Source organism: Asparagus officinalis, unplaced genomic scaffold (genome assembly GCF_001876935.1).
Source record: "Asparagus officinalis unplaced genomic scaffold, Aspof.V1 AsparagusV1_Un1963, whole genome shotgun sequence".
Classification (NCBI taxonomy): Eukaryota; Viridiplantae; Streptophyta; class Magnoliopsida; order Asparagales; family Asparagaceae; genus Asparagus; species Asparagus officinalis.
The window spans coordinates 1,244-6,843 of NW_017974222.1; the positions used below are offsets into that span (position 1 = coordinate 1,244).

General features: G+C 40.8%; 1 long non-coding RNA gene across 1 annotated transcript; it reads left to right on the forward strand.

The window, feature by feature from the left end:
• Positions 1-3,266: 3,266 nt before the first annotated feature.
• Positions 3,267-3,745, forward strand: LOC109828518. The gene is made up of 3 exons (XR_002243736.1): positions 3,267-3,349; positions 3,423-3,500; positions 3,733-3,745. It is a non-coding gene; the product is annotated as an uncharacterized LOC109828518 (long non-coding RNA).
• The last annotated feature ends 1,855 nt before the right edge of the window (positions 3,746-5,600 follow it).

A 5,600-nucleotide genomic window follows, 5' to 3' on the forward strand; every position in this document is an offset into this window, starting at 1 on the left:
TCGTCCGTGGAAGTAGAATCCGTTAACGATTCCGAAGTCGCTCATTGCGCCGATTCGAAGGAAAAAGATGGTTCATCTGGGATTGGCAGCGCGGAGGAAGCCACTCAAACCCTCTTGGTCATGCAAAGGGAGGCAGTCGAAGCGCGAGACCGGGAAAGAAAAACGGCAGAGGTTGGACGTACCAGCGAACCGTCCCCAAAAAAGCAGTATGTGCTAGGTTATATAATATTTTGTGACCTGACGTAATTTGCCCTAATTTCAGTTCATCCTAAACAGTGATAGGTTCAAGCACAGCCCATGTTGGTTCTAGTTTGAGTCAATGTTAGTTATAGATTGAGTTCATGTTAGTTTTATAACAGCCCGCGTTAGTTCTATTAGATGACGTTAGTGTTAGGTCTAATTTCAGTGGGCGTTAGTTCTAATTTAACTTGAAAATTTTATTTCTTTACAGGAAAAAGCTTGCTTATACTGAATCAGTTGAATCAATAAGGCTAAATGCCAATTTCGGGGCGTATTGGGAATTCATGAAGCGGATTTCCCCGAAGATGCGCCAGTGGCACAAGGATGCGTACTGTGGCTCTATATTTGAGCACTATATTTTATTTGGGCCTCCTGCGCCTGATCGCCCCTTACTGGAACTGCTGCTGAGCTATTATGATGAAGCCAATGGCGAATTTTCTATCCCTGATTCAAAGACTGGTGGGGTAAAAAGAGTTATATTTGATATACAATGGGTCCACAACCATACATATTTCCCAGTTGATGGAGAAGTCCCAAGTATCAATCGGGACTCAAAAAACAGAATCTGGGTGCAATACTTCGCTCCTCTTTTCAAGACTGAAGAGGGGAAGAAGTTAAAAAAAGGAACAAAGACCCATCGCAGTTACCTCGAAGGGCAACTGGAGAGGCTTGTGGAATCTACAGAACAGCAGGATATCCAAGACTTTGTTCTGCTGCAAATTCTGTACCAATGCTCTTTGATATGGTGCCCCAGATGCGGGGAGGGTATCCCTAGACCTATACTCAGGTACCTGGATAGCATTGAGAGGGTCAATGGAGTTGCATGGGCCCAATTAATTTATTCAGAAATTATCAGGGGCATTGGGGTTGCTTTGAAGGGCAAGAAGAAGTCAGGGATGACACATGTCCCAGGTTGCATGACACTATTGTGTGTAAGTTCCATGTTTTACTCACTCAGCAAGTATTTTTGTTCTGATTTATGTCATGTGAGTTCTAATGTATGGTCATGTTAGTTCTAGTTTTTTCCATGTTAGTTCTAACTTATTTCATGTTAGTTCTAATTTGGGTCATGTTGGTTCTATCTGTGGACATAAGTTAGAACTAACAGAGATCATGTTAGTTCCAATTTATGCCATGTGAGTTCTAACTTTTAGCATGTTAGTTCTAGCTGCACCCATGTTTTATTTTAAATCGCTAATCATTTTAGTTCTAATTCATGCCTTGCGCGTTCTAATTTGAGTGCTTAATGTATTTGTTACAGCTTTGGTACTACGAGATGACATGCATAAAGAAATATGCCTACGTCGACTACTCCAAACCTCCAATGACATATTGGGCTTCAGCGGATGTGAAAGTCTCATCTATGAGGGTGAGGACAATAACATCAAAGGCTAAGGCAGCTTCAATAGCTTTTGTCCATAGGCCTATTGTGGAAGTAGGGCCTGCTCCTTCAAATATACGTGCACTTCACGCGGTACCGAGGGGCGAAGGAGTGCATCATAAGCCTAAGGCAAAGAGGAAGGCGAATGAGGAGGAAACGAGGAAGAACTTATCAATAGGCTATGTAAGTACAATGTTAAGTCTAACTTATTTCACGTTAAATGTAAACAACATCCATGTTAGTTCTAATCCTATTTTATAATATAATCTCTAAACATTCTCAGATCATTGCAAAGCATATTGACGATGCCATTGATGATGAAGAGGTGGAGAATCTACCCATTGAGCAGCAGCTTGCTTTTTGGAGAAATTCTGCTAAATGTCTCAAACGAATACTATCTGCCACAAAGCAGAGCAAGAGTACATATTGTAAAGAATTTATGATTGAGATCAACAGGCTAAACACAATAGTTCAAAAGCTTGGAAGCCATGATGAGGTTATAGACCCAGTGGTGCTAAAGGCAAATATCAAACAGAAAATTGTAGATAGGAGGAAGTTGAAGCCACGAGTAACTGAGGAGGAACAGCATGGCAAATCAAGCAGAGCACATAAGGAAGGCGCCACCATGCAAGAAGCTGTACATAAGAATGTTGAAGAGGTTGTTGAGGAGCCTGTTGATGATTTTGTTGTACATGGGTGCGATGTTGATTTGGGGGTCACCACAATGGAAGGCAAAATTGTGGATGAAGCCCCCGAGAATAAAGATGAGGAGAGTGTAGATAGAGAAGATATTATTGTAGATAATAAGATTGAGGAGAATGTAGATAATGTGGAGGAAAATGTAGATAGGGAAGTGGAGAATGCAGATAGGGTAAAGGAGCATGTTGATAACGAAGAGGGGATTGTACATAAAAAGGAGGAGATTGTAGCCCCTGAAGACGAGCATGTTGGTAGAGAAGGGGAGAATGTAGAGAGTAGGGCTGAGGAGGTTGTACATAAAGGGGAGGGGCCTGTTGATATGGGAGATGAGCATGTTGGTGGAGAAGGGGGGATGTAGATAGCAATGCTGAGGAGGATGTAGATACTTTACACCAGGTGGACAATATTATAGAAGATCTGTCAAGGAGTGTGCAATCGGAGACAGATGAAGCAGCTCCACCAAGGAATAAGCCCACGGGTAATCCTCGGAAAAGGGTAAGCAAGAGATCTAAATGGAAGAGGACCCCTTACACAGAGAGAAAAGGAAAGAAAAAGCAAAAAGAAATGATAGATCTCATATCAAGTCCTGAATATGTACATACAGAGAAGAAAGTTTCCCATTTTTACCCCGGCAACCAATATCCCACTTGGGATGCGTTGAGGTTGAAGCCAATGTCAGCGGAGGAGAAAGTTTTATTGGGCGAGCTAATAAAGAGGTTTCAAACCCTGATTCTTTTGACATCCGCATAATAAATAGTTCTGGTGCCTTTGTACATAATTTTAGGATATCAGCTGCCGTATCAGCCAGACTCGATACGACTGAAAATAATTGTCTAACCAAATTTTGCTCCCAAAAGATTCACATGTAAGTTTCAATTGACCATTTATATGCTAGTTCGTCCCATTGTTAGTCCTAATTGCCGTTTTGTTATGCTTTTCAGGAGATATGCTGTCATAAGAACAGACAACAGCCATATAAACAGAGAAGAGCTGTTGTATTTGCTTCGTGGTGGCCGGCTTGATGACAAGGTTAGTTTATACATGCTTAATAATTGATAATGTCTTTCGCGTATTGTATTTTAATGTTTCATTGATGTTACAGATGGAAGAGACATTGTTGGAAACGCTTCAGCAAGAGGCATATGACAAAAAATTTGGAATCGTCTCTGTGTACTTTCTTGTAAGTACATGTCAGTTCTCAATTAACGTGTTAGTTCTATCATGAGTCATGTTAGTTCTAGTTCGCTCAATGTTAGTTCTACCATGTGTCATGTTAGTTCTACCGTTAGTCATGTTAATTCTATTTGGCACCTTGTAAGTTCTGGTTTATATCATGTTTGTTCCATCATCCATCGTGCGTAATCCTGAATTCTCCCCTTTTAAGTTCAACCCATACATTACTTTGTTTGCAGCACTCACTCTATGGCGTCGGGGCGGAACATTACGAGCTATTTTTGACATATATTAAAAAATATACCGTTGTCCGTATAGAGCAACTGTTGATCCCCTTGGTCAGGGACGATCACTGGCATCTTGTTCTAGTTGACCTGAAAGAAAAGATCGTCAACCACTACAGTTCAGCTGGCCACGAAGCTTGGATGGAGCCTGTTAATAAAATCATAAACTATTTTGATGAACAGCAAGTTGATTTTGTTAAGGCAAAAGTTCGCAGAGTATTTAAATACCGAGCCATCAAATGCGAGCAACAAAGAGGGCGGTTAGTTCATGGCCCTAAATTGTGTTAGTATTCGATATAACGAAAATGTCTAATTTATCATTTTATGTTGCAGCTTTGACTGTGGTGTGTTCGTCTACCTCTATATCAGAGCAATAAGAACTAACAGGATGACAGCTAGAACTAACAATAAGTGATACAGGGCTAACATGGCCACCAAAACAAACACTTGGCGTTGAACTAACGCCAGCACGAAGTAGAACTAACCCGAGAAGGGCTAGAACTAACAGGAGGACGGCTAGAACTAACAAGAAGTGAGCTAGAACTAACTAGGAGTGAGCTAGGGATAACATGGCAGCCAGAACTGACACTTGTGACAGAACTAACGCCAGCACGACTTAGAACAAACTTATATACAGTCAGTTACGAACCGTATCGTGTTAGTTCTACTCCATCTCGTGTTAGATCTAGTTGTTTTCGTGATAGTTCTAATTGAAACTCCTGCAAAAAAGCTGTTCTGCTTGAAATTCGAAGGAGGATAACGAAGTAAAGTTTTCTGAGTTCATAAGAAACATATTATTCAATCAGTATTTGCTCAAGTTGAAAGTAAAAAAGGAAATATTCAACATGAAAATACTTACAACGTTAGTTCTAATTGTCATAATGTTCGCCAGCACGACTTAGAACTAACTTATATACAGTCAGTTACGAACCGTATCGTGTTAGTTCTACTCCATCTCGTGTTAGATCTAGTTGTTTTGGTGATAGTTCTAATTGAAACTCAAGCAAAAAAGCTGGTTCTACTTGAAATACGAAGGAGGATAACGAAGTAAAGTTTTCTGAGTTCATAAGAAACATATTATTCAATCAGTATTTGCTCAAGTTGAAAGTAAAAAAGGAAATATTCAACATGAAAATACTTACAACGTTAGTTCTAATTGTCATAATGTTAGTAGGCATTTATATGCAGGCAGTCCTAGATTTAAAGTGTTAGTTCTAACCGCAGCCCGCGCTATTTCTATCGCCCATGCTGGTTATAGATGCTACGTTAGTTCTAATTGATTCAATGTTAGTTCTAGTTTACTTACAGTCAGTTCTAATTTCGCTAGCGCTCTATTTGAGTAAGTGTTAGTTCTAGATGTTACATCATTTATATGTTCGCTGCTTTCCAAGACATGTCTATCACCCCAACAGTTCACATCATATATCAGCGTATTTCTAGTTCAGGAAAGGGTGTTAAAATAGTATTTCCCTCGGTATTCGAGCTTTGTCCTTTTCCACCAGCACAGGCGCCTCTCTAAATCCATCATCCCCAAACGAATACCTAAGTCCAGCGTCTTCAATCTCTGTCATAAACCATCACAGATGGCTATGGATGACACCTGTACACACTGCCATGGGTCAGGGCATACCTCTCGAGATTGTCATCACGGTATTACTTCTCGTGCCCCTCCAAGGATGCTTACCGTCCCTACCAACACCGCCAGCACCATCCTACATCTCTCCGCTTTCCCAATCTTCAATCTTAGGTCAGGACATCCATCCGTCCAGGAGCTCAGAGAGATGCTGGCTTTTCGCTTCAATCGTAGTTCATGGCCCTATCAA